The sequence below is a fragment of the Aptenodytes patagonicus genome, chromosome Z (genome assembly GCF_965638725.1).
Source record: "Aptenodytes patagonicus chromosome Z, bAptPat1.pri.cur, whole genome shotgun sequence".
Lineage (NCBI taxonomy): Eukaryota > Metazoa > Chordata > Aves > Sphenisciformes > Spheniscidae > Aptenodytes > Aptenodytes patagonicus.
The window spans coordinates 71,729,628-71,742,924 of record NC_134982.1 but is presented as its reverse complement, the minus strand read 5'-3'; the positions used below and the strand labels follow the sequence as shown (position 1 = coordinate 71,742,924).

At 40.2% G+C, this 13,297-nt stretch overlaps 1 protein-coding gene and 1 long non-coding RNA gene across 2 annotated transcripts in view; one reads left to right on the top strand and one right to left on the bottom strand.

Annotated features, from left to right (window-relative positions):
• Positions 1 to 6,449, top strand: part of AP3S1 (adaptor related protein complex 3 subunit sigma 1) — a 45,713-nt gene extending 39,264 nt beyond the window's left edge. Inside the window, exon 7 of the mRNA XM_076363013.1 lies at positions 6,297 to 6,449. The gene's annotated coding sequence lies outside the window, so the exon portion shown is untranslated. The remainder of the gene's footprint in view (positions 1 to 6,296) is intronic.
• Positions 6,450 to 9,122: 2,673 nt separating this feature from the next.
• On the bottom strand, positions 9,123 to 11,736 carry LOC143173048 (uncharacterized). The gene is made up of 2 exons (XR_012997454.1): positions 11,419 to 11,736; positions 9,123 to 9,308 (listed from the first exon to the last, which is right to left on the bottom strand). It is a non-coding gene; the product is annotated as an uncharacterized LOC143173048 (long non-coding RNA).
• Positions 11,737 to 13,297: the final 1,561 nt, after the last annotated feature.

Sequence of the window (13,297 nt, the reverse complement as noted above, 5' to 3'; positions counted from 1 at the left end):
CTGCTTGGATGGATGAGTGTATGGTCTCCCTGTTTTGGCTTTCACAGTCCAATCCACCGACCCTCTTCTGGTATGATTTTCAGCACTCAGTTGCTGCAGGGCACAAGTTGAATTTCACAGCTTCAGATGTTTGCAGGGTACGTGCATGACCTGTGTGTATGGCAGGATACCTGCATGATCAGTACTCTGTATGCATCTAAGAAACTTTTGCCGTTGTGTAGCCATGGTAAGTGGCACCCACATCTTTTCCACCAAAGGCCCATCCCAACAAATTTGACCAAGCAGTCTGCAAAAGTGCATAGAGAGAAGTAAAACTGGAATGGACTCTGCATTCAAAATAGTCTTTACAATAATTTCTTGTGCTGATGTGTGTCAGGACAGCAAAGATCTTTCATGATTCAAACAGCCATCGTGTTCCCAAGTGAGGTGCTGTTTTACTTGACGTCAGAAATTGTTTGGGTCTCCCTAGGGCAGAACTCATGGTTCTGTTCCTGCCGGAGACACCCTGGCATCTCGTGTGTCATAGACTAGCCTGCCTGCGTCTGTACAAAGTCTGCTTCACCAGGGAGGGCAGACTGGCTGTCATTCTTTGTGTCTTTTCAGGACAGTTATCACAGATACCTCCAGCAAAGTCCAGCGGGGTGCATCCTGGCTGCCGTCCCTCTGCAAGGTGTTGTGCACTCATTCAAGATGTGATTGCCCTGGCAATATATACAATATGTTGCTATATAGAAATACATTAATACAGGCATCTGCGTCCTGGCTCAGGTTTCCCCCGCCCACCTAAAAACAAGGACAGATAAACATTGGTTAGGGACAAGACCTTATGTAGACCTGCATGCTGGAGTTGTGGTGCAGGCAAAGGAGGGAGAAAGTTAATATGAGAGCCTCTTGCCAGAGGGTCACATGAGTTTGTAGTATAGGGACTGGTTGTCTGAGGAAGCCTCATGAGGTGTTTCAGTTCTCCCAGGTGGTATGAGGCTACACAAAAGGCCTGAATTGCAGCTCTCCAGCCAGAGGTGCTATCGCTGAGATGATCTTCAGGAAAAAAACAAGAGCAGGTAGGAACAACCAGAGCATTTTACAATTTAGAATCTCCTAGGAAATCTGTAGCAAGGTAAGAAATAGTTAGCGCTCATCCTTTTCCTCCTGGCATCAGTGCAACAGATTCCAAAAGCTTAAAAGTATCACCCCATTAAATGAGCCCCCTTGGCCCTGGAAATTTCAGTTCTTAGAAATATGTTGTAGCCCGTTTAAGTAGTTTAATGCCACTGTAATATCTTTTTAGTTTAAGTTAGATTGCAGTTTACTAAAATACTCACATCCAAGCGTTGTGGGTTAGCACAACACAAATTACAGCTGTCCCGGCTGTGTCCCCTCCCAGCTTCTTGTGCACCCCCAGCCTGCTCACCAACGGGGCAGCGTAAGAAAATGCCTTGATGCTACGTAAGCACTGCTCAGCAATAACTGAAATATGGGTGTGCTGTCTACGCTGTTTTGGTCACAAATCAAAAAAATAGCACCATATGAGCTACTTTGAAGAAAATTAACTCTATCCCAACCAAACCCAAGCAAACAGTAAGACAGGTAGTAGGATGAGGAAAGAGAAGGTAGTAGGGTAGTAACTCAATAGAGCTTTGCATCATGCGTGAAGTTGTTACTTTAAATTCTTTCTTTCTTTCCTATGTATGATGAAGGGCTTCCTGCTAAATCTCACTTAGGTTTCCCAGGAGAGAAATATTCAGGAGAGGGCTTGGGTGGAAAGAAATTGGTAGTTTGCAGAGCAGCTTAAAAAGAATGCTGCCCAAAAGAAAAGCCAGAAGGAAAACAAAGGATAAGGAAGATTATAAAAGAAGAAGGAGCTAAACAGGTTATTTTATAATCTAGGGATAGAAGTGTGACAGAGTTGTGAAATTATTTATTAGGTTAACTGATATGTGTAGGAAAATGGACAAGCCTTTGCAAAACCAGATCTTTTTCAGATCAAGACAAAGGCAGCAAGCTTTAAACTGCTTCTAAAATTCTAAAAATTCTAAAATTTTTTCTGACAGTTGCTGGTTAGTCTAATTTTACTTTTCTGACAAACATTTATCTAAAGCTGGCATGAGTGATGAGGAAGTAGTAACAGAGAAAGACACAAGAAGGAAGCAAATGGATTTGAATATGAGAAAAGAGAAAACTTGCTCGTTTTTAGTAAGTGCTACGTAGTATTAAAAGTGTTTGCAAACATATGAAATTACTTATACCATGTTTGTGCGCTTTCTGACACAAAACAGGTAATAGAGCTGCTGGTGGGGTGAATATTCAAGGTGCATAGTGGTAACAGATGAGTTCCCTAGCCTCCCCTTTCCCCCAGCCCCCTCCTAGCAGTACTACCTATTAAGTAAATGACAGGCAAAAAGGAGAGGAGGGTTGGATTCCTTCAGTGTGTATGTTGATTTCAGTGCTAAGAGTCTGAGATTCCCAAGGGATAGTTCCTTTTAAGAAAAGTTCTGTCCACCAAAAGGATGAACAGTATTCCAAAGTCACTAAGTTTACTTGGTAGCCACTTTTTAAAGTTTTTAGATATGATTTAGATTTCTAAGAACTGAAATATAAAAGCATATAAGCAATGCAAAGTCTCTGGATCGAAAACAAGAGTGAAAATAACAGGTTGTTTCATACTTCAGAGGTGTATTTAGCAATTCAGCTGTTACGTGTTCCTCTCTGAGTTTGACAGTAATGGCGTATAACGTCCACTCACTGATGTACGCTGTGGCAGTCATACCTATTCTTAGGAGGACACACTTGTAGAATTTCAAATGCCTCTCCTTGTCGTTCCCACTGGCCTTCCTCATCATTTTTTAGCAATGAAATTCCAAATAGCAGTTCAAATACGTTGGGAAGGTCACACCGTTGGAAAGGGCTAGATCGCTAATGGAGATGAGAAGGGTCATAAGCGAGTTTTCAAAGTGAAGGCACACACTTCCTCCCAGGCTGATCCTGTGGATTGTATCTCCGTTAGCTGGAGATGGCACCATTAGCACGGAGCCTGGATTCATTAGAAGAGCTAAGGAAACTGCAGCTTCCGATGAGCCCTGCAATGCACAGCATGTGTGTGTGTGTCTGCTTCTTGTGGTTCAGTCATGCAATTGCCCTTCCTTCCCCTTTCTTTCCAGTTCAGATGGGGACTGCACGCAGCCCCGTGACGCTGAGAGCCCTGCAAGGGCTGAGGATGTGCTACGGTGGCTTCAGGCTTGCAGACCCACCCCACGGTGGATGGCAAAAGCAGAGCTGTGTCTGGACAGCAGTGGGGAGGCTGAATGCGGGCTGTTTCAAGTTAGGGAGAACAGTAAACGAAAGAGAGACAGTCCATCGCCAGTAGACATGCTGCCAGTGGCTCTCCACTTATTTAGTCTTTTTATTACATTTAAACATTGTGCCGAAGGTTTGGGAGTTTTGGTGACTAATGACCAAAGACCTGTTTAGCACACAGAATTTCAGCACAGGGCCAGTGCAAATATATTATAATATGATTTTACGTTGTCCCCAAGCTAATTATTACACCATATGTTTCCTTTGCCTTAACAAAATTGTTCTCTTTCCTCTTCCCTAGAGTTTCTGTGTTTCAGTATAAAAAAAATCTATCCCCTCCTTCAGAGTTTTTGTAGAGATCTTATTCTTCTTTGTAAAGATTTAGCGGCTGAGAGTTTTGGGGAGGCAGTTCAAGTGGAGCATTGGTTTATAGGTGGTCTGATGGACAGCTAGGGTTCACAGCTTCCTATTTAGGCAGATCCTCTAATCCGCTGGGTCACAGCACACACGGGGAGCTGCAGACCCCCTGTTTAGCTGGAGAGACAACTGTAACTCCAGTTTTTCTGCATGAGGGGCCATTTAGCTTCCTTGCTTGGAATCAGGCAAGAGTCTGTTTTTGACAAAATCCATTAATTTAATGGCTTCATAGGAAAGAAATAGAAAACTTTGGGATGGGAGTAGAAACTGAAAAAGGGAGTTTTTTGGCAAGGAGAAAATGGGATTTGAGGACAGTTTGGGAAAAACAGTTTGAGAGAGAGGTGGTGGAGAAAGTCATGGTAAGGAGGACAGGCACACAGAAAGCATATGAAGAAATTTCTGAAGAAAAAACAGAAAGATGACTCACAAATGTAGGATGGGAGAGTAAGAATCAAGATGCTACTGGGAGACTCTGCTGCACAGGGTGAAGTTTGCTGGAGGACTGCCAGATGAGAAAATCAGGAAGGGCTGTGATTTTGCTGCAGAGCCATTTGACTGGATAAACAATATGGATCCTATCAAGCCACTGGGGAGGATTATGGGGGAAATTTTCTCTTCAGACCGCTCTGTAATGTCTTCGCCAGGTGGACGTGGACACAGGAAAATGGTTTCATTTTCCACCATAAATGAAATCTTAATACCAAACCCACATTTATGCTATTTTGTGAACACAGTATTTGCTCCAGGATAAAATCAATTTTATTCATGCTAGAGAACTTGCATGAGTTATGCTAGCGTATTTGCCAAAGTATACAGGTCCAAATGAGAGCTATAAAACTTCTTTGTTTTGGAGTGAATACATAAAAGTTGTTTATTAGTGCATTGTTTTAGTATAAACTTACAGTTAAATGGTATTGCATGTGCCTTTCTGGTTATGGAATTGTTTGGGTGGAGGGACTAGCAGAGAGAGGAATGTGAATCAAGGAAGGGATCTAGGGGTTATTGCTGATGCTTACGGAGGAAAATAGGATCAGAAATTCGTTAACTTGTGAAATTTCTAAGCTAGTGTGCAGGAGTGGGCTCAGGAGGGAGATTAGATAGATGGATAGATAGATGGATAGATAGATAGATAGATAGATAGATAGATAGATAGATAGATAGATAGATAGATAGAAAGAAGTCCAATAATTTATTTTCCTGCTACTTCTCTGAACTCTTTTTCTAACCATGAAAAGGTACTTCGTCCAAGCTGAATAAACCATAGTCTTACTTACATGGCAGTTTTGCCAAGATGACTGTGCAGCATACGCATGATCTACCGTTACGTGGTGATTGAGGAATAATCACAACTGTCATAATTAAACTTAATTTATCACGGTCTCTATGCAGTGTAAAACAACAGCCCCCCCCCCCAACAGATACCCACACAAAACTTCCAATTTAGGTAACCTCTGTTCTCTTCCCTCTGTTTTCTTAATGAACAGAATCTTACAAAAGTTAAACAATCAGGAAGTTAGAGATGTAGCTGTCTAAAGTGCACTTCTAACCTGAAAAATCGTATGCCCCTAATGAAGAAGTAATAGCCTGCAAAATGTTGATCCATAAGAGGTTGTGAAGACCATCATACTTGAATCCCTGTTTTGAAGTTTGGGTTTTGTTTAAATATGTTCTCTTTTCTGTCCCTTTTATTATGAGGATAGCCTTGAAAAGTAGATTTTTAAATGTTTTTGAGCTTGAGGTGGTCTGAGTAGGTGTGACTGGGATGTTTTCAGATCTATTTATGTAGTAGTACACTTCTTAAGCTCCACCACACACAGCACTCGTACCACTTGGCACAACCAGCAAAAAGGCCGTGTTACTTCCTTGTGTAGCGCTTATGTAGTGACAGTATAAATGTCCCGGTATAAAGGAGATTAAGGGTTGTGACCTAAACTGTCCCGGCCGTGATGATGGACTAATGCAGCTTAGTGACTGGCTGTGCTTGGGGAAAGGAAGAGGGACAAGCACACTGTTTTTTGAAGAGATTGACGGACTTCAGGCACAAAAAAAGTATTCTATTAATTTGCACTCTACTGTGACTCACTGGTATAATTACAAACACACTGTGTTTATTTGTATCCCTAAAATGAATGAGCTTAACTTACTCCTCCTTTAGGAATATTGAGATCCATCTTTTGTTTCAGTGGGTCACAGAGGCTAGCATTTTCATGCTTAACATCATTGTTTATTTAGAAATGTCATAATTCCCTACCACATAGCAATTCCTAAATGCAACCAGTCATAAATCAATACAGAGCGGCTTGTTCATCTTGGGAGAGAGGCATCAATTCAGCAGGTTAGGAATTTTGCAAAATAAGGGGTTTGGAAAATGGTGACTAGTTGCAACCACAGCTGTTAATGAGTGAATAAAAGTTAGTAAGAATTTTTGCTGAGGTTGTTCACTGCATGTAATTTTTGCTTAAAACCAAAGGAGCTCCCAAAGCAGCACCTGTGCATGGACTGCTGGTGCTCTGCAGTCAAATGGTAGTTCCGATAACAAAACGTTATTCCCTACTCTAAGCTTCTCATTCTCTCTTTCTTTGCAGGAAATCTTGAAGGATCTTGGTTTTCTCCCTGAATGGAACAAGAACAATTTTCAAAGTTTGAAAAGTTTCCAGACACTCCTCCTAACCACTTCTGAACTGTAATTGTCTTAAGATACCATCTTTTTTAATTTTACCAGTAAAACTTACAAAATACCCGCCAAGTCGTATTCAATAAAGATGATGTACCATGTTTATTTTTATCATACATTTTCCTAGTGAAACACAAGCATGGGAATTAAGGTAAAATACTGCATCATGAAGACCAGGATCATGGGGAGGTTAGCGGGGTTTAGCAAGACAGGACGTTTCAAATGTAGCCAATCTGAATGACCAGTCTGACTTAGACTCATGTAAGAAAGTCATGTATGATAAACAGATTTTCACTATCAGGTCCTAGCGATATGAAGGTTTACATCAGCATTCAGTGCAGGTTTTTTTCCTGCTTTGTATGTTACCATTTAGAAAATAAAAGTGCATTTTTTCAAGTTTTCACTTTTCAGAATTGTTTCCAGTTTTTGTGATTGAGACTGATTATGTTGGATGCCAGTACATTCCCTATTTTATAAATATGTGATTTTGAAATGCAATACATCACAGTGCTTGCTTTAGTGTAATATGACTAGTTCACCATAAAAACAGTTTGTTCCCCCAAGATCCAAACAAAATATGTTCTGTATTTACTTCATGGGTTCAACCACAAGAAATTTGACCTTCACTTAATTTGCATGTTTTTTCTCTGTTTGAAAACATACAATATCCAACACATTCATCTATCTTGTATTAAAACCACTATAAAAGAGTATTGTTTCAGTATGTAACATCTCAAACTAATACAAGTGGAACATTTTTATTTTCTGTATAATGCAATAGCAAAAATCTAATATTTTAAAAAGATAGAGAAGATTCTTAATTTCAGGTGGCAGTTAATGTTATACAGGGAGAAAGGTGCCTGTGTTTATGGTTACCATTAATTGTTTATGTAAAACATTATATCTTTATATCATTCTTCATATCCCTCCAACTTAATTTGGATTATGAAGATTGTAGGGAGAGGTTACAAGCCAGACTTTTATTGATTTTGCCAGTTTATACCATCTGCAGATTTTTCTTCCTTAGTCTTTGGTACCAGGAAATGGTGGGATCAGGAAATCCAGAGCACTGACCGTAGAGAATGTAGGCTTCAAAAAAATCATGCTGGTTCCAACAAAATACAGAGCTGAACTTCCCAGCAGTGCCAACCATTCGGGACTCCATGCAGAATCAATGGGAGCCATCAGCCTGATAGCTGCACATTGGGAAGGAAACCAATAAATCTGCAATTTATGTTTCTGGGACTGAGCAGCACTGATCAAACCAGCTTCCTTGGCATCCTTGCACCTCAGTGCATAGGACTGTGACAGGAACAATGGGAACCGAAAGCTAGGTCTCCCTGTGAAGCTAGAGTAACTTCATTTAACTATTTATTTAATTGGACTAAGGGGTTATGCAAGTTTCATAAAGGGTCTTGAAAGTGGGGGGGAGCTGAACCCCGTGATCAAATTTGCCAGTGTTGCCCCATGCATTTTTGTACTCTTTTGTATTCTTTTGGGACCTCTGTAATTCTGGAAGCCTCTTAGATGTTACAGTTTGCACAAAGTCCTCTAAAGAGTGAAAAGATTAGCAAAGACTGGAAAAGAACGATCTAAACAAATCTGTCTGTCTCTCCAGGGTAACCTCAATGACAAGCTCAGCATCATTTTGAAACCACAGGCCATATCAAACCACAAATCATAACATTCCTAAGTGGTTCAAAATATGGCTGTGTATGCAAAGACAAGAAGGTCCATAAGGCCATGTTTAGAAGGCGTTTGAACACCTAACTACTATTGCCATAAGCCTAGGTTCATAAAGCAGCTTTGAGCCTCTGCTTTTGGTGTTCTTTTTTTCTAGGTAGCAGTTTCTGTTTCCAAACAGTAAAGTCCTCAGAGAAGCAGTCTAAACTAAATTTCTCTCTTACACAGAAAAAATCCCTGCCTGTAATCTGCCTAGCTGTAGATGAATGCACTAACAAGAGGCTCTGCCTTAATATAAGGAATTGCAGGTCTCCATCTACCTACTTATGTAAATTGGCTTCCAGAGTTCAGAGAAACCAAAATGTCCAACAAGGTTTAAAACAACAAAAAAGGGTTGGAGTGCCTTCCTGCTGCCTGGATTTCACAGCCCAGCTTCTTCTCCAGTGCATTTGGAGAGCTAGGCTTCTGAGAGTTTATCCACCAAAGCAGGGTAATGCATAGGAAGATAATCACTAGAGGTGCTGAGGAAAGAAACGAGGGTTAAGTGTTAAAAAAAGCCCAACAATCGGTGTCTGGGTGGAGTGTCTTCCTGAGCATACCATGTGGTCAAGTATACCCTTGTTAACCACTTAAGGACAAGATGCCAACATCCGTGACACCAAAACAGGTGATTCTGGAAGGTGCTGCATACCCTGAAGCTCCCACTGATCTGGTGCTTTTCAGGGTTCACTAAGCACCGGAGCATCCTGACTTGGGATTTGGTCCATTGCCAAGCTGATCGGCAGTTGTGAAGGCAAACAAAACATAGGTTGGTTGGAGTGTCAAATGAGTACATTGGATTTTGAGAATGGTAAAGGTGTACTAATATTTCTAGTCTCAAATTAATCTGAATAAATCTAAAAAATTATTCCAGCTGCAAGGGGAATGCAGACAGCTGCATGATATTCTCAGATTTCTTGTTAAATAGAGGTAAATGAATGACTGCAAAAGGCAGAAACTATCTGTCTGGGGTTTTTTAAGGGTGGGGATGCAGTTACATGTTGCAACAGGGACATTTTTCCAGTTGAAGCCTTCTTTATTTGGAATTTGTAAGTGTATTTGACTCCTCCTTTTCACACAGCTGGACATGTGTGTTGTCTCCTGGAACTGGAATGATCACCCATTCTTATCCGGACAGCTTTAGCAGAGCATTACTTTTGAGTGGCAGTATCCCATGACACCTTCACCTAATGCATAAAAACTAGAAAAAGAGAACTTCTATTAGAATGCAATTCCTAAATATTTGCCCAGTTCAGAAGATGCTATTAGAATAGTTATATTCCATATGCTTGCTGAAACATGATAAGCAAACCAGAAGGGAGGACAAGTTATTCCACGAGCAGCAGAACTAATGAAACCTGATTTCCTCCAAATCTGTATGCTCTGTCACCCAACACCTCTCCCTGCAATAAGCCAGTTTCCCTTCCAGTATCCCATCAGATCTGCATCTCAGTAACTTGAGATCTTCCTGTGCTGGCAGTGTTTCCAGTTCAGCACTTGCCTCTATGTTCTTGTCTTTTTTTTCCCCCCTGTGTTTCTGAGGTGGGGGGAGAAACACAAGCTAGAGTTAGAAATGAGCTAATGAGCTAGGCAGTGCCATGTGCCGAGGGGTTGGCCAATCCACGTGGGATGAATGGCCCGCCACCCCTTGCCAAAGGGAACGGGCCATAGCGGTTCCCCCAGCTTTATCCTCAGTAAGAATACCAGATTTCGTTTTCTCTCTCTGTAGATATGTAACATCTGGGTAATTAAATATCTTTGAGACGTCTAGTTTTGCTACACAGGCTGAAATGGATTAACAGGTTCAAAAGTGAGAAGAAGGAGAGACTGAAAAAGCTTTCTTCCTTGGACAGGTATGCTGATAATACTAGTAAGAATATCTGCCATTGAGCATTGATAGGCATAGCATAAGCTAATTGAGACATTCGGATGGCATGTAATGATCGTAGTATAGAAACCCAGATAAATAAAAAAATGAGTAACCTACTAGAGTTGGGTAATTCAATGGGTATGAAGTTTAGCATAAAAGCCAACAGGCTGCCCTCTTGTGCCATTGAGATGGAGGGTTCATTTGTAAATTTGTAAATGGACTCAGTGTCTGCTCTTAGTTCCTTAGTCTTAATCACATGATGCATAAAGAACAAAATTCAAGCTCTACAGACCCTTTTCTTGAAGTTTTTGCCCTCTTTAATAGAGTAACCAAAACTATCTCTGACTTCCCAGATGAGTTATTATTTAGGACTGGATAAATGTATTTACGGTTTTGAAAGTTTTATTTGTTTTCCATCACCCAGCCATGCCAACTGTATTCTAATAAATAAACATTGATATATGCAGTAATTTAAAAAAAAATCTAATAGATTGTGTTTATGGGAGTTGTGATGTTATAACCACATTGCATATGCTATTATCATGAGATCTTCATGTACAGAGGAAAAAGAGGAGAGTGCTTTAACCCTTAACCTGAATACTAATCCTGATTCTTGTATGAATTTATTTCCTCCCATTCTCTGTAATTTTTGCTGTCACTATGGATCTTCATATAAGAAAATGGTTTATTTGAAGTCCTTTCTACCATTTCTTGCTAGGATTTAAAATTTGACTCCTATGTTTTATATAATCCACATCACTGTAAGTGATGTAACTTGATTACTCTCAAGAGGTCTTCTCATGTTAATCACATTGGGAGAGCTTTCTTCATGTGGCTAGGGCAATTATATTCAAGTCTCAAGAAACAAGACTGTAGGCTTAAAAAAGTGGCTATTTTAACTGGATCCAAAAGTATAAGCTATTCAGTACAAGTAAATACCATGTAATGGAAACATAAAAATAACTAACTTGAAAAATTCAAAATTATATATGCATTTCTTACAGCTCACAAAATAACTTTTAATAATTGCTGTTACAGCAGTTACAGATAAAATGTATTTGTGATTCAGTCACTTGTTTATGACAAAGTTACTTTGCCATCAAAGGAGTTCAAAATTATGAAGAAATATCTATCTATCTATCTATCTATCTATCTATCTATCTATCTATCTATCTATCTATTGTAGACAGAATTGAGTATCTATTTCAACTAAGATAGTAAATTCATTCTCTGAATAAGACTAGAGCAAAATCTACTACTGTGTGCAGGTGAAAAATTCTGATTGCTTTTTCTAATGCTCAAACCCCCTATTTTCTGCCCTTCTCTTTCCTTTTGTACCAAATATTTTCTGTTTGGCAAATGGATGGACCATCCATGTCCATTGTGCCATTTTAGTAGCCTCTAGTAGTTGTTTCCTCTACTCATTATTACCTTGACTTACCTGCCTGGAGAGGGGCAGCCGCTTGCTCTGTCTGCGTCGTAAGATGCTCTTCAGAACCGGATAGATTTTACCATAACACATGACATTTTTCCTTTATAAGGTCTCCTCCTAGGTTTTGACATTTGTGCATGACAGATTGCCAGATTGCTCATCAGTCTCCTGCCTCTCTTCTCCAGTCTTGGGAGGATTCAGCTTTAGCAATCCATTAAAAAGTGCAAGGGTAAGGCAGATAAGCCAGAAGAAAAAGTGGAAATGAAAAGGGGCTCCTGACAGGAGATGCAGAGACAGGTGCAGTATAGAAAGTGTGAAAGAGTAATTCAAGGCAACGACCTTGTGCTGCTCCTCAGGTTTTTTATAGGACCTGGAGCACGCCGATATGCCCTCAAACAGTATCTCTGCTTTTCCATGACCCCAGAGCATAGAAAAGAGTTGCTGGCCAGTGAAATACAGTGTGCCCTATAACTGTATAGCTTAGCTATGTTTTGAGGGGCTTGGCTTTATTGGTTACTGAAAAACAATAACAGAACGTAAATCTCGGACTAAGCATTCTCCCTAAGACTCTATTCCCGTGATTTCCTGTCTGCAAAACCTCCTGCTGCCTCCAACCACAGTCTTACTCTCACCTATCAAACCCAGATGAATTACCTGTAAGATCACTGAGCCCAAAGGGACCTCTTGTCTTTCCTGGCATTACAACTGAATGAATCTGATTATTACATCAGCCATTTTACCAGAGCAATTTTTAGGTGTTTTTCTGAATCTTCACGTCTGCCCTGTGGCGTCCATTTTAAGCAACACCAAGTTAATATGTAGAGAGCCAAATGGTGGGCCTTCTTCTGATGCTCTTATGGCAGTATATGCTGTATAATCTTTCTAAGAAGTTTGGGAGTGCAGCTGGTTTATTTAAATATATCGAAGACTAGGGTAAATCTCTCTCTGTTAAACAGCCTAAGATGATAAATGCTAAAGTGGTAAAACGCTAAAGTGAATAGGCCTTGGACCAAGTGTCTCCAAACACATGGTAAAGTTAGAACTGTGTCTCCACTGACTGCTGTGTTTTTTCTTACCATGTGCTGGCAAAGCGTCTGTGGCTGTTTCACTATATCCTGTCTCTTGATCAAAGGCAAAAGTTTGCTATGGCCTATACATTGTGCAGAAGTCCTCCCAGCCATTCCATAAATCCTTTACATTTTTTCACAGGCAGATGGTTTACATTTTCCATTCTCTGTTATATCTGCATTGGGATAAAGTCTTTTATCTTACAGTGACTTCAATTGAAAAATAAACACCCATCCATTACACCATGTTTCTTCAGTTGAGAAAGAGTCTGCAAAATGCTCTTTAAGCTTATTACCTTTGCCTTAGAAATCTTAGGACTATATAAACCTCTGACATGAAGTATTCATTGTAGGCTTTATAACAGCATACAATAAGTTAAGAGTCAATGATAATTTATGTGGGATTCCTACAGTGCTTCCCAGCCAAAGACCTCAAAGGTGGAGGATAGTATTTTTTCTTGACTTTTCTGGGCTCAGAAGAAATAGCAATATTGATGTGGCTGAGAAAAAGGTGATTTGGTTCCTTTCCCATCTACTCCTCTGGGAATGCTTTCTTTGTTTTAACGTTGTTATAACTGACAAGTGTATTTTTCAGCCAATGCTGCCTAGAAGTGGGTGTTACCCCTATGCAAGTCATTCATTTGTTAAATCAACAGAGTCTGAACGCAAAGTTTAGGAGGCAAAGTCATATCACTTGCACTAATTTGGCTTTATCCTAATATCCTTGATAAGAATCCAGTTTTGTTATGCTAACCCGGGGTTCGCTCTGGCTTGTCAGCCCTCAGATGTCTCGATTTTAAGTGGGAAGAGTACCATGCCAT